This window comes from Tauraco erythrolophus, chromosome 3 (assembly GCF_009769465.1).
Source record: "Tauraco erythrolophus isolate bTauEry1 chromosome 3, bTauEry1.pri, whole genome shotgun sequence".
NCBI lineage: Eukaryota > Metazoa > Chordata > Aves > Musophagiformes > Musophagidae > Tauraco > Tauraco erythrolophus.
Genome location: NC_141467.1, coordinates 11,346,895 through 11,362,803, shown reverse-complemented (window position 1 = coordinate 11,362,803; position 15,909 = coordinate 11,346,895). Strand labels below are relative to the sequence as shown.

General features: G+C 46.2%; 1 non-coding gene across 1 annotated transcript; it reads right to left on the bottom strand.

Moving 5' to 3' along the window:
* Positions 1 to 14,965: 14,965 nt before the first annotated feature.
* LOC147528964 (U6 spliceosomal RNA) lies at positions 14,966 to 15,070 on the bottom strand. Its single transcript, XR_015222098.1, has one exon. It is a non-coding gene; the product is annotated as a U6 spliceosomal RNA (small nuclear RNA).
* Positions 15,071 to 15,909: the final 839 nt, after the last annotated feature.

The following is a 15,909-nucleotide window of genomic DNA, read 5'->3' as shown; positions in this document are numbered from 1 at the left end:
ATTGGCAATTTAATTTTTCATCTGTATTGAAATGGCAAAATGTAAAGAACAATGCCCTTTTTTGCTAGTAAAAAGTCTTTATTTACTTTGGAACACAAGCAGGAGGTACATTTTCAGCTGAGTTCAATAATTTTCTACATCCTTGATATCTCTTCATTTGCACAGAACCCTGGCTGACAGAAAAATAACTAGCTAACTGACTAGAGCATACTTATATGCGGGTATCGGTTACAATCTGCTTCTCAACTGCCTTTTGTCTGAGTTGGAAGTGGGCAAAAGTGCCCATCCAAACTCAGCACTGTTCGGCACAGAACCAAGCTGATACCTTGGGGCAACTTACACCTTAATGCCCAATATACAAATTTCTAGATTAGTCTAGTTGAATTACTGTCTTTTGCTGTAGCACATGTACAGCAGCAAATCATTGCACTACCTTGGGCACGAAGGGGGAGTAAAAGGACCAAGTGTGTCACGCAGTCCAGGATGGGAACATAGACACTTCTATGAGAACGACAAGGTCCTGCTCATAAGGAAGCCGGAGACAGAGAAGGAAGGCTATGCAAAGCCTTGCGCAGGGTTTGGCCACACAGTAGTAATGCTCTGTTCCATTTTAGGCTCTTGCATCTGATGATTTCAAAATTATTTGTATAGTTTGAATCATCTGAAGGTGCCAAGGTGGACACAAATATTATGCCCACACTATGGCAGGAAAGCAGGGACGTAGCCAAGTTAGGTGACTTCAGACCAAGACTCGCACAGAGACCCACACCTAATACAGCTCCTTCTGCATGCTTCTTATGCTAGAGCTGGTCTTTCTGGCGAATGGAAGCCTCCTTTGATAGCTGGCTGCAGCGCGGTGAGTACAACCAGCACAAAATGGTACCTCACGGAACCGTGAATGAGAGCACAGGCAGCCACGCGCTGTCACCGGCTGTGCAGCTCCCATCAGCCAGCAATTAGCACAAAATTTGCCTCACAATAGGTAGGTGCAATAATCCTAAACTGCTGGCAAAACCCCTCCTTGGGCGTCACAGCTATTCTGGCAGCAAGTCAGGCTGGCGCAGCCAGCATAGCTCAGCCTTTGGGAAGGAGGCTTCTCCCTGTACAATGTCGACTTGAGTCCCAGTGCAGTGTCACTTTCCCACACTGAGTAGCCCCTTGATCTGCGAATAGTGCCTATGACTTCTAGGGGGACTACTTGCAAAGCACAATGCGGCTCATCGGGCTCTTTGTAAATGCGTGCCCGAGACTCACATTCATCAGTAACAATGACCCCAGTAATCATTTACAATGCCTTTGGGCCTCCCGGTGTAAAAAAAAGTTCTGCTACGCCAAGCCAACAGGAGAAAAACTTGTGCTGCGGTGGTGGCTTTAAAATCAGAAATGTGAAGTGTTATTTGTATCGAGAGATGAAATAACAAGAAGTGGAAGGGTGAGAAAACATGAAAGGAAATGGGCTTAGGGAAACAGAAACTGGAAGTAATCAATAAATCATAGAATAAAGTAAAGAGAAAGAACCTTTAAAGTGCCCGAGCTTAAATGTCAAGAGTATTAGAACAAAAGAGCTCCAAGCAGGAGAATGTGTGACAGAGTAATATGCTGAAACTCTGATGGAACGCACGCTCGCTCCTGAGTGTGGAAAAGAGTACAGACAACAAAGGGCAGCAGAGAAGAACGGAATAAGAAATTAGGAAACTGTAGGTTCCTCTTCCTTAAAACATTTCAACACACAGGGTCAATATTATTGTTTCTAGAAGATTCTGAGGAGTAAAACTGGAAGGAATCACCATCACAGTGCTGGGAAATACCAGTTTTAAACTCTATAATACACTGGGAATGTGCTAGCACATATGCATGAAAGTATGCCATCAATATTGCAGAGTAATAGGATCTTGCTTACATTGCACTACACCAAAAAGAAACAGAGCCAGCCAAGGCGGAGCTGTTGTTATATTTACCCCTAGACAAACTCATACAGCTAAAATTTAGGGGTTTTTCTAATGACAGCCTTTCAGTGACACACCCAATCACACACAGCTCTAGTCACACACAGCTCTAGGCACATGTGCTTGCCCCACTGAAATCTATGTATGTAACACACACTTGAAGTTAAGCTAGTACTCAAAATGTTTCTCCAAGCTGAAGCCTGCGTGCTGACGGATTACCTAGTTAGCTATAAATTGCCTAGTTACATCAGGTTTTGGCTACTGGCTCAGAAACAGATACCTATTCACTTTGAAGCAACCTTATAATGACTGTTATTCACGTGGTACAACAGATCCTGCTGGCACCACACACACATACATTGTGAAAACCAAATTTTCTGTTCAAACAGGGTTTGCAGTCAACTGAGCAAAGGCTGCTTACGCTCTCCTCAGCAGAAACCTGTATGGAAAGAAAACTACCACGCTTCGGTGTACCTTGAACAGCAAAATTTGGGAAGGCCTCACAGAAGTTGCTGGGACACATCTGTGGGTGATGGACTCGTCAAGCAGGTCAGGTATAAGGGCTCCTGCAGCAATTGCGCCGCACTGACGGGCAGCAGAGCTGTGCCACAGCTATTCTGAAGAGCTCTGGTGGCATTGCCCACTGCATAGGCTTCTTGTTTGGGCCAAAGGCCAAGTAGATACCCTTTGCAAAGTGTATGAGGTCAGGATAAGGCTGTAGTAAAAAGTCATTAAAAACCACACACATAGTGTATTTGTTGTGGCACAAAAGCATCATCTAAAATCCATGTGGACCACTCAGTATGGTAGGGGAGAGAAAGTATATTGGATTGGTTGTAAAATGTTGTAGGTTTAAACCAGGTGGTGATACTGATAGGGAAACAGAGAAGCTTAGACCATTTTAAAGAGTCTTCTTTAAACTATCTTGCCCTTTTGCTGTGTGCACACAAATTACAGCACTGATGCAGAACAGTAATGTCAGCAGGTAAATTGAGTATTAATGTTTGCGTTGATGTTGCTGAGCATGCCCACTATAAAAAAGAGATGTTTCCAAAAACCTCATGGGTCTGATGTGAGCAGAGTGCTGAGTCAGGAAAAAAAAAAAGGTTACTGCAAGTGCTCATTTGTCAGCAAAGGATTTTGTGGTATGCCTCAATGAGACATTTAAAATTTCACTCATAATTTTATGAAATGTCTCTCATTCAAGTTGTCAAAGGCTGATGGGCTTGTTAACAACATCAAGGGGTGAATGGTCTTTCATCTTCTTGCTCTTGCTAAACTGAATGATCGATGAACAAACTAAAACTGACAGCTGTTGCAAAGATATCAAGAGTTAAAGGAGATACAGAAGATGTTTCTACTTCTCCATGTCTAATTCAGCCTAAAGAAGTTGATAACCCATTCAAGAAAAGGTTGGAAAAGCAGGAAGAGCAGTAGCCTAGATCCTGGTCTTAAGTCCGGCTGTTCCGCCCACTCCAAGCAATGCCACAAGAGTGGCACGAGGCAGGGCAGCTCATGAGACTGGAGTCCATTAGTTATCTTCTGTTTCCAGGGGTCTGCTTCCACCAGGAACCATTAGTTTCCCTTGCTTTGAGGAGGGGTGTTGGAGTAGATGATCTCCAGAGGTCCCTTCCCACCTCAGCCATTCTGTGATTCTGTGACAGCCACATCTTCATCTACACCTTGGTATACTGCATGGTTGTTACTTTTATTCTAGGAATGGCATATATAACCAGTGTTTTTTTCAGAAAGTGTATCATTTTACTGTCATTTCCTTGACATATAAGCTGAATTTACAACTCTATTGCCATCTTTATTTGTCCTGTTTCTTACTTCAGTTTTGCAGAGTGCTCTCTAATGAATAAAGTCTATAGTGTATCTCACACGAGAAAGGCAAGAGCCGACCACCCTTTATTGCAAAAGAGCTATTTTTAAAGACGCATTCGTTACTTAGTTCTGCTGAGTCAGCACAAGGCTTTTCTTACTTTGTCACCGAGTACTTTATGTGTAGTGTGCATACCATGGTGTCACACAATCACAGAATCACAGAATCACAGAATGTTAGGGATTGGAAGGGACCTCAAAGGATCATCTAGTCCAATCCCCCTGCCAGAGCAGGACCACCTAGATCAGATCACACAAGAACACGTCTAGGCAGTTTTTGAACATCTCCAGAGAAGGAGACTCCACAACCTCTCTGGGCAGCCGGTTCCAGTGTTCTGTTACCCTTACTGTGAAGAAGTTCTTCCTCATGTTTAAGTGGAACTTCCTATGTTCCAGCTTATATCCATTTCTCCTTGCCCTATCATTGGATGCCACTGAGAAGAGCCTGGCTCCATCACCCTTTACATATTTATAAACATTAATGAGGTCCCCCCTCAGTCTCCTCTTCTCCAAGCTAAAGAGACCCAGCTCCCTCAGCCTTTCCTCATAAGGGAGATGCTCCACTCCCTTAATCATCTTTGTGGCCCTGCGCTGGATTCTCTCAAGCAGTTCCTTGTCCTTCTTGAACTGATGGGCCCAGAACTGGACACAATATTCCAGATGTGGCCTCACCAGGGCAGAGTAGAGGGGGAGGAGAACCTCTCTCGACCTACTAACCACACCCCTTCTAATACAGCCCAGGATGCCATTGGCCTTCTTGGCCACAAGGGCACATTGCTGGCTCATGGTCATCCTGCTGTCCACCAGGACCCCCAGGTCCCTTTCCCCTGTGCTGTCCTTTGTAAGCACACAATATTTAAGGGCTGGTATTACTAGCCTGGGGTTAACCATTCTACATGGTGCCACTGTCCCATGAGAAACTCAGAGATGGAAAGACACTTTCAGGAGCTGCAGTTTCTTCCTGTCTCATAAGGTCAGGTGTCCATCTCTGGCTATCACCAACGGTGGATATTTCTTTTGCACCTCTGCCTGCTCCTTCTGTATTGGTATGGAACGCAAAAGACTAATTTCCTACTCTCCGCCATGTTGTTTCACTGCAGGCAGACGCTATTCCAAAGTGTAGCGGCAGGTCTCAAATCAAATATGTATCTGTTTCCACCACAGTTTTAGGACTTTGGACAATCCCCAGGCTGCATGCACTCTTAATGACTCAGTTCTGATTCAGATGTTCTCCTGTGTGGCATCTAATTATTATTATTACCCAGCTGGCTTGAATTGAATTGAATGTAATTAACTAATTAACTAAGGTTGAGACCCTGCCTACAAAAGGCGGGCCATTTCCTCCTGGCTGTGGAAGATGCAATGGCATCCTTGGAGCTGCAGCTCAGGCTGGTGAGCAACAACTGGTGACCCTGATGTGATATGTCTGAGAGACCCTGAGGATCACGACTCTCTTGCCGGAGCCAGAGTAGCCTGAGCCAGGGCTGGAGCGAGAGTCCTTTGGTAAAGAAGGTAAAGCCACAAGCCCTGATGTGATATTTGTGGGAGGGAAGTGTGCTGGAGTTGGAATGAATGGACTGGGTCTCTGCTCACTGTAAAGCCTTTACTTTCCTCTAAAAACAAAAAACTGGTAAAATGAAAAGGGGGAATTGTGGTGTCTAATTATTATTACCCAGCTGTCTTGAATTGAATGTAATTAATTAACTAAGGTTGAGACCCTGCCTACAAAAGGTGGGCCATTTCCTCCTGGCTGTGGAAGATGCAATGGCATCCTTGGAGCTGCAGCCCAGGCTGGTGAGCAACACTCCTGAACCACTATCTTTTTCCATGTCCCTCAGGGGGATCACAGTTGTGTAAAACTGCAACTTGCTGCAACTGTGAAACCTCATGTTGATTCTGAGAAATTTGTATGACTGCTAAACAGAGTGCTCAGCTGCCTCCTAGAAAAAAGTCTCACTGAACTTCAGACAGAATTTGGAGTAAAATTGACACTTATGCTTGGGTGTAAGAGGGAGGCACAGACAGCAGGGGAGAGAGAAGAGCTCATGAAAGACTTTGAAATGGAGGGAATTCATTCTTACTGATGAGAAGGCCTTGAGGAAGTCAACTCAGAAGATATTGCATTGTTGCAAGAATGACAAAAATCACTTACTACTACAAAAGCATCATAGAGCCTTTCAAGCTCATTGAAAGCTTTTCTGAAAACATGCCTTCTCTGGAGCTATGGAGCCACAGGATATTTTTTCCAACTTTGTTCCTTTACAATTCAGTTTTCCTTGCTATTTTATGTGTTATTTAATGTGATTATACATATACAAATGTAAAAGTAAATACAAATATGTGTATGTGTGTGAGTGTGTATGCAGGAATATAACCACATGAACATATGTTTGGTTATTTCTGTGTGTGTACAACTACTATAGCAAAATTCTTTAGATGCAGAAATGCTTTGCCATCCATTAATTTTTTTGCCTTCTTCCTGCATTTGTAATGCCAGCACCAATTAATTTACAGGGATTATTTCTAGTGCTAGTCAGTGGCAGTGGTCCCCAACTGAGGTAGCAGTGAGCTCGAAAATAATTTTAGGCCAATATTTGGCCACAGCTGTGTGCTAAAATAAACACAGGGCATGTGTGTTTGTGTACAAATCTCATCCTGCCCTTCACTGTTACCCAGTTGCTAAGTAAAGTCATAGAATCACAGAATGAAGGGGCGTTAAAGATAATCTAGTTCCAACCCCCTGGCCATGGACAGGGACACCCTCCACTACACCAGATTGTTCAAACCCCATCCAACCTGACCTTGAACACTTCCAGGGATGGGGTAGCCACAACTTCTCTGGGCAACCTGTTCCAGTGCCTCACCACCCTCAGAGTGAAGAATTTCTTCCTTAGATGTAATTGAAATCTCCCTTCTTTCAGTTTAAAGCCATTGCCCCTTGTCCTATCACTACACACCCTTGTAAAAAGTCCCTTTCCAGCTTTCTTGTAGGCGCCTTCAGGTACTGGAAGGCTGCTAGAAGGTCTCCCTGGAGCCTTCTCTTCTTCAGACTGAACACCCAACTCCCTCAGCCTGTCTGTATAGCAGAGGTGCTCCAGTCATCTTCGTGGCCTTCCTCTGGACTCGCTCCAACAGCTCGATGTCCTTCTTGTATTGGAGACACCAGAACTGAAGGCAGTATTTCAGGTGGGGTCTCACAACAGCAGAGTAGAGGGGCAGAATCACCTCCCTCGATCTGCTGGCCACGCTTCTTTGGATGCAGCCCAGGATATGGTTGGCTTTCTGGGCTGCCAGCATACATTACCAGCTCGTGTTGAGCTTCTCATCCACCAGCACTCCCAAGTCCTTTTCCTCAGGACTGCTCTCAATCCATTCTCTGCCCAGCCTGTACTTGTGCTTGGGATTGCCCCGACCCACGTGCAGGACCTTGTACTTGGTCTTGTTGAACTTCATGAGGTTTGCACAGGCCCACCTCTGAAGCCTGTCAGGGTCCCTCTGGATGGCATCCCTTCCCTCCAGTGTGTCAACCACACCACACAGCTTGATGTCATCAGCAAACTTGCTGAGGGTCCCCAACCCTTTTCCAGCATGAAGTAGGTTTTTTTGGGAGCAGGGAGGCAGAGTGCTCTTCACCACCCCATGTGACTCACGTAGCGTCAAGCAGCATGTGCGCTCTGCTAGTGCTCGATGCTGATTATAGGACCTGTGTTGCGAACTGGAGACCTGGTCACACAGGCGAGGCTGGGCCCAAGCCCCTCTGGGCAGCGACACTCCACCTAGCCCCAAAAGCCCCCCCTTTTCTCCCTAAGGCAGGGCAGTGTACAGCTGAAACACCCCTGGGAGCGTCCTGCATGGTGGGTAGGGAATCAAACAGGTCACCAAGTCCTCTTCAGCCCCTCTCAATGCGTGTGCTGAAGTTAGTCACCACCAGGAGCTGCTATATTTATAGAAGTATGTTGTACGTTTGACGTAAGATATGATTTGGTTTTTTTCTGTACAGCAAGGCAAAGGTACCTTTCTCCTTCCCTTCTTCAGTTTTTGGATAAACCCTTACTTGTTTTCACAGGAACATTAGCTCAAGTCTGCTGCTACTGTGCACAGCCAATAAAACTATTGCTTGGAAAGACCATATGTCACATGGAACTGCTCAAGAGGCATGAAGCCCTGCTTCATGCAGATCCTTTAAAGATACAATTTTATGCTCAGTTAAAATGGAAAAGAGCATTATGTTTAAAGACAAACCCATTTACTGTGCAACCGCTTTGCTAAATTCTGTCACCAAATTACTTGTTAGTAAGACATTTGGGCTGCCTGTTGTAACAACAACTTTTTTTTACACATCTTTCTCCTTGTTTACCAGTTGCTATGACAATGCTAATGACAATATCATCACAGACAAGGACTAAAATCTTTTACCGTGGGCAAGGAAAGATAAAATCAGTTCTGAGAAGAAAGTTCCCTTATTAATATACTTCTGGTTACCCTCTTTGACCTGGGTGGTTGGCCAAGATTCAGGGTCCCTACAGGTTGTTTCTGTTGGAGAACAAATGGATGAGGGATTGAATTGGGCTTTTTAATGTGCTTTTGTTTGTTTAGAAAGATCATACACAATTCCCTGTTACTCTGAGCACAGCGGGAGGCAAAACAACCGGCAGTGCTTTCTCTTTTCACACTTTTGAGCTTCTTTTGAGCCACAACTCAAGCTCTCTCTCTCTTAGCTTCCTCTCAGGGTCAGGATACCAGGGTTTTCCTCCCTGGCTCTGGTGTGTCCTTGTTACTTTCTCTGTCTGCTTCTCTGATGTTTCTGCTGTCACTTTCTGAATCGCTCTGTCTCATCATATGCCACCTTGTCCCCAGTGTCTGCAGTTGCATCCTGGAGAAATGCCTCAGCTCCCACAGTTCAGCCGTGCCACGCATGTGTGGTGCGGTACGTATGGTGTGGCTCCTGGAGTCTCAATGAGCATGTCCCACAGAGAAGGCAGTTCTTAGGCTTTTCCATAGGGAAGGGAAGCTTTCTCACCCACCATCTTCAGGGAGGTTTCACTGCTGACTTTCAGCATAACACCGAATTTATTTCCAATAGCCTATTTTTGCTCCCTGTCAGATCAGTTTCTGTACAGTAGTGCTATGAGGTGGGGGAGCGGAAAATATGTTACTATTTCCTAACAGAGCAGCCTCTGATGCAACTATAATAAAGTTGTGAAAAAGTCCTAGAGGAGTTACACAGATTTGACAGCATATAATTTCCATAAATTTAGGGCCTGATCCTGCTTTTGTTTTGCTAATGAGTACTAGAGGGAGATAATGCATGAGCTTCAGACAAACTAAAGACAGAAAAAATAGTCCGGCTTAGCAATGAAAGGCAGGTGTGCGATGGAGCTGTTGGGACATTCTCATGGCCAACAGAGGTAACTCTAGTGTTCCTGCTCTGGGTTCAACCCATCTCTGCTGTGACCAACAGGTCTCCTCCTGTCCAGGACTGGCTGAGCTAGACAGATATTGCTTTTGGCAGCAGCTCTGCTGCTGGCCCTTAGGGCGTCACTCTTTGATTGGAACAAAGGTTGCATATAGCGTAATCTCTGCTCAGGCAGGGCAAAGACCTTTGATTTTCAACAGCAAAAACTCCTAACGGTTGCTTTTTCTTTTGCTTTTAAGGAAACAAACTCAAGGAGTTTTAATTTATCTTGGGTTTATGCCACAGCTATTAATATGGCCCACTCAACACATAAGGAAGCTTCTTCTAGTTGTTCTCAGGCAAGACGCATCTCCGGTTTCCATATGCTTTGTTTTTATCGTTCCTTCCATAAACCCATCTCCTACCACGTCCCACCTCCACCTTTATGTACGTGATGGAGTTCAGCGTAGACTCTAAATGGAAAAGATTCTCTGGTATGACCTCACACATCTACAACTTTGAAAACAACTCCTTTACTACCACAGATGAACGAGTTAAAATTTTCTGAAGGCCCCAGCAGAACAAATGGGTGTCTTTGGCCACATTCACAGCAGTAATACTTTGGCACTGATGAGACGCCTGAAACCTGTCTTTCTAGAGTGCATTGCCACCCATTAAACTGGGGGCACCAGCCCGTCAGCACTGGTGAACTTCATGCCATGGAAAATCTCTGAATTCAATAGAACCTAATTTAAATGGAAGTTGACATGCCAGAACAGAGGAAGCTTGCACCTTTAATTAAAAATCTCAGGCCATGCACTCACCCAGCTAGTCATTAATGCCCAGGAAATGCCCTTTGCTAAGACCATTATTTCTTAATTAATATACAGTGAACAGTATATATTTGGTTTAGCCTTTGAGAAAGTGGACAAGTTTTCTCCAAGCACTGGAGAGGGTAAGTAGCTCTTTGTATGGAGCATCCAGTTATGGGCACATGGTATGTAAACTAAAGTGCTTGATTCTGCTGAGTCTTCAGCAGATGATGGAGTTTGGGATTGCCAAGTTTCTTCTATTTCTGCTGAAAACCACAATCATTCTGAACAAGAGAAAAATGGATTGGGGGTTGGGGGGAGATCCATTTTCCTTTTAAAACTTTGAAGGTTCAACAAGCTCTAGTAAGATGGCCACATAAGAGACAATAGGTTCACGTGTTGTTAATTTCTTCCACTTTCAATAAATTGACAGTCACTCGATCAGAGTCTGAACAAAAAATCTCCCCTCTCGAGCAAGTATCTTCAATAATCCACTCTGCCAAAATTGTTCTCTGTCCCAGTCACTCTCAGAGACAGGATTTGAGAACACATCTCCAACCTCTGAATCTACGGATCAATCCTAGTTTTACATAAGTTGATATCAGCAGTACCAATCTGATCCAGGCCAGAGGGAAGCACTCAAGTTCATTTCTCTAGAACCTGCCATGTAACTGGTATTTATGCTGCCTTTATCCTTACGTGGCCCTTTTGCTGGCTGCAAGACAACAGCCAGTCTGTCAGCATAAAGCCGGGTGTTGAAGATAACCCATCAACATTTTTGGAACCAGTGTGAACCCAGTGTCAGCACTTGCAGCACAAATCTGTCTGGGGTGTATTTGATCACAGAGGAGGAGTACTGGAACTGGACTTACTGCATCACTGAACCACAGCCTCAGAAGCGTCCCCTAAATGCAAGGAGATTGCCTTATGAGGCCATTTTGCCTCAATCTCTCCTTTTGGATCTGTTCCACTGTGCTTGTAATGCTTGCATACTCACTGAGTCAGAGAGCATGAGAATGACTCCTTAGTGAAGGGCTTAGGGCACTTGCTGGAGAGGGGAAACACAGGGGTTCCAGCATGGACTGAAGCACTTCAGCGAAGTGGAACAGTGTCAGCAGGAGGGAGAAGCCACCTCCAGCCCCACAGTACTCGCTGGCCTGCATAGCCAAAGTCATGCATCATCTGAGGAGGACAGACACGCCATTTGGGTAACCAATATCCCCATCCCCTCACTCTAGCTGTGACCACTGCCCATGTGGGAAACGGGTACCATCTCATCCTGTCCTTTCCTACTCACCCACAGCGTGTGCATCCAGTTCTCTTCCCGCGGGAGTGGTCCCAGGCTTGTGCAGCAACCCCACAGCGAGGTTCCAGTCTGCAGCGCTGCTGCTGCCGTACAGCTCCCTGCACCCTCCTGCCTATTCCTGCCTCCTGCCTACCATCTTCCTCTGTGACTCTTTTGCTCTGTTCGTGGCACCTGCCTTGAGGCTGCCATGAATATTGGAAGGCAGTTTCCCCCAATCCCACCCAAACTGGCAGCACTTATCATAGAATCATAGAATCACAGAATGGTTAGGGTTGGAAGGGACATCAAAGATCATCTAGTTCCAACCCCCTGCCATGGGCAGGGAAATCCTCCACTACACCAGGTTGCCCAAAGTCTCATCTAACCTGGCCTTGAACACTTCCAGGGATGGGGCAGCCACAACTTCTCTGGGCAACCTGTTCCTGTACCTCACCACCCTCAATGTAAAGAATTTCTTTCTTATATCTAACCTAAATCTGCCCTCTTTCAGTTTAAAGCCATTGCCCCTTGTCCTATCACTACACGCCCTTGTAAAAAGTCCCTCTCCAGCTTTCCTGTAGGCCCCCTTTAGGTACTGGAAAGCTGCTGTAAGATCACCCCGGAGCTTTCTCTTCTCCAGGCTGAACAGCCCCAACTCTCTCAGCCTGTCTTCATAGCAGAGGTGCTCCAGCCCTCTGATCATCTTCGTGGCCCTCCTCTGGACTCGTTCCAGTAGCTCCATGTCCTTCTTGTGCTGGGGACTCCAAAGCTGAACACAGTATTCCAGGTGGGGTCTCACGAGAGCTGAGTAGAGGGGCAGAATCACTTCCCTTGACCTGCTGGCCACGCTCCTTTTGATACAGTCCAGGATACGGTTGGCTTTCTGGGCTGCCAGTGCACATTGCCGGCTCATGTTGAGCTTCTCATCCACCAGCACTCCCAAGTCCTTTTCCTCAGGACTGCTCTCAATCCATTCTCTGCCCAGCCTGTACTTGTGCTTGGGATTGCCCTGACCCACATGCAGGACCTTGTACTTGGCCTTGTTGAACTTCATGAGGTTCTCACAGGCCCATCTCTCCAGCCTGTCAAGGTCCCTCTGGATGGCATCCCTTCCCTCCAGCGTGTCCACAACACCACACAACTTGGTGTCATCTGCAAACTTTCTGAGGGTGCGCTCGATCCCACTGTCCATGTCTCCAACAAAGATGTTAATTAGCACTGGTCCCAGTACCGACCCCTGAGGAACACCATTCGTCACTGGCCTCCACTTGGACATTGAACCGTTGACCACAACTCTTTGAGTGCAACCATCCAGCCAATCCACCGAGTGGTCCATCCATCAAAACCACGTCTTTCCAGTTTAGAGACAAGGATGTTGTGTGAGACAGTATCAAATGCTTTGGATAAGTCCAGGTAGACAATGTCAGTTGCTCTTCCCCTATCCATCAATGCTGTAACCTCATCATAGAAGGCCACCAAATTAGTCAGGCAGGATTTGCCCTTAGTGAAGCCATGTTGGCTGTCACCAATCACCTCCTTATTTTCTATGTGCCTTAGCATAGTCACCAGGAGGATCTGCTCCATGATCTTGCCGGGCACAGAGGTGAGACTGACTGGCCTGTAGTTCCCTGGGTCTTCTTTTTTCCCCTTTTTAAAGATGGGGGCTATGTTTCCCCTTTTCCAGTCATTGGGAACTTCACCAGATTGGCACGACTTCTGAAATATGATGGATAGTGGCTTAGCAACTTCATCTGCCAGCTCCCTCAGGACCCGCGGATGTACCTCATCAGGTCCCATGGACTTGTCCACCTTCAGGTTCTTTAGATGGTCTCGAACCTGATCTTCTTCTACAGCGGGCGGTTCTTCATTCTCCCAGTCTCTGCCTTTGCCTTCCATGACTTGGGCCATGCCGCTAGAGCTCTTGCCAGTGAAGGCTGAGGCAAAGAAGTTGTTGAGAACCTCAGCCTTCTCCATATCCTAGGTGGCCAGGTCCCCCATTTCCTTCCGGAGAGAGCCTACATTTTCCCTAGATCTCTTTTTATCACTGACATATCTATAGAAGCCTTTCTTGTTGCCCTTGATGTCGCTGGCCAGATTTAACTGTATCAGGGCTTTGGCTTTCCTAACCTGATCTCTGGTTACTCGGACAATTTCTCTGTATTCTTCCCAGGCTACCTGTCCTTGCTTCCACCCCCTATAGGCTTTCTTTTTGTGCCCGAGTTGGTCCAGGAGCTCCTTATTCATCCATGCGGGCCTCCTGGTGTTCCTACCTGACTTTCTCTTTGTTGGGATGCACCGCTCCTGAGCTTGGAGGAGGTGATCCTTGAATATTATCCAGCTTTCTTGGGCCCCTCTTCCCTCCAGGGCCTCATCCCATTGTACTCTAGCAAGGAGATCCTTGAAGAGGCCAAAGTCTGCTTTCCTGAAATCCAGGGTAGTGAGCCTGCTATGCACCCTCCTTGTTTCTCTAAGTATCTTGAATTCTACCATTTCATGATCGCTGCAGCCAAGGCTGTCCTTGAGCGTCACATTCCCCACCAGCCCTTCATTGTTAGTGAGAACAAGGTCCAGTGTAGCACCTCTCCTCATTGGTTCCTCTACCACTTGGAGAAGGAAGTTATCATCCATGCATTCCAGGAACCTCCTGGATTGCCTCTGCCTTGCTGTGTTGTCCTTCCAACAGATATCAGGGTGGTTGAAGTCCCCCATGAGGACCAGGGCTCGTGAACGTGAGGCAGCTTCTATCTGTCTGTAGAGGGCCTCATCCACCCAGTCTTCCTGGTCAGGTGGTCTGTAGCAGATCCCAACTACTACGTCCCCTGTCCCTGCTCTCCCTTTAATCCTAACCCATAAGCTCTCAGTTGGGACCTCATTCGTCCCCAGGTGCAGCTCCATGCACTCTAGCTGGTCCTTGACATAGAGGGCAACTCCTCCTCGTCTTCTCCCCTGCCTATCCTTCCTAAAGAGCCTATACCCTTCTATTCTGACACTCCAGTCATAGGAGTCATCCCACCACGTCTCCGTGATGCCAATAAGATCATATTCCAACAGGCGCGCACACACTTCTAACTCCTTTTGCTTATTCCCCATGCTGCGCACATTGACATAACGGCATTTAAGTTGGGCCCCAGATGAATCTGACTTCCTGGCTGGAGCAGCTGGAATTCCCTTCTTCTGTTCTACAGGTACTACCAGCATATCTTTATCATTCTTGATATTCCCCCCCTCTCCCTTCAAATCTAGTTTAAAGCCCTGTCAATGAGCCCTGCTAGCTTTTGCGCTAAGACCCTCGTTCCCCTCTGATAAAGGCAAGTCCCATCCGGTGCCATCAGACCTGGTTCAGTGAAAGCCTCCCCATGATCAAAGAAACCAAATTTCCGTCAGTGGCACCAGCCTCTGATCCATCTGTTAATCAAGTCTGTTTTTCTGTTCCTTTCCATATTCTTTCCTGCCACTAAAGGGATTGCCCTTGCAGAGCACTGTACCTGTTACATAAGGACACCTGGGGGGGTGAGGGAATTGCCAGGCAGTTGCGCTTGCCACACCGAGCAGGAACCTTGTGCTATTGCTCCCTGTCCCCTAATTCCTCATGTTCCCTGATCCCCTTTAACCTCTCTACTTCATCTTTCAGCTCTGCCACAACCAGATTATGGAAGTTGTCAATAAAAATAAAATTTCTTGCGCAGGGGCCATGCTAATCTTCTCTGTATTGTTCCAATTTTAGTATATGAGCTGCCAAAGTGAGCACTTGATTGACAGAATTCATGCATCAGGTCAGGATCTCCTCTGTGCCATCAGCAAACAAGCTGTCAGGATTAGTTTAAAGCTCCATCATGTTTAAAGAGGCCAGATAGGTGGTTTATTCTTTCCTTACACCTTCCTCCCTTTCCCTTACACCTTCCTCCCCTTCTGTCAGGCACGCCTTTTGCTGCTGAACTGATGTCTGCAGCGGTTAAGCATTCCTTTTCTCAACAAACTGGCCTGGGACTTGCCTCAGTACTTCCATCATCCCATGCAAGCAATCCTGCCCTCAACTTTGTTGGAACAGATCCAGTTCCAGGTTTTCATTCAGTGATCTGTTCTCAGTTTCGCTCTTGCTGGTCTGGTAATTCAGACGTCATAATCAGAATCAGTGCTATCGACACTCAGCTAAAGCTACATCTCATTTAACTCACAGGCCAAAAGCCTTCTGAATCAACGGCTGTGACCCCTTAATGCTAAGTTAGACTGCACGAGCTGTCTGTTGTCACTAGCTATAGTCATGCCTATCCTTGGAAGTAAAATATTAACTGTGGGAAAGGAAAATTCTGATTTGGTGACAGCATTTTACACTTTCTAAACAAAAGGCAAGATAGAACAGAATCAGCTCCTTGTTCTTCTGCTTAGCTATTATTCTTGACTAAAAAAGTTTCCTCAGAAAGTCACTGCAAAAGTTTTCCTGGTCCCATTTGCCTAAAATCAATTACTGTTTTGTAAAACCCACATCAGCTGCTTGTGACCTGCTTTGTTGTCTACATCCTTCTAAAGATCAACAGCAAAAGTCCTAGAAACCCCAGTCCAGTGGCGTGTATTTTATCTCCCTTTTCA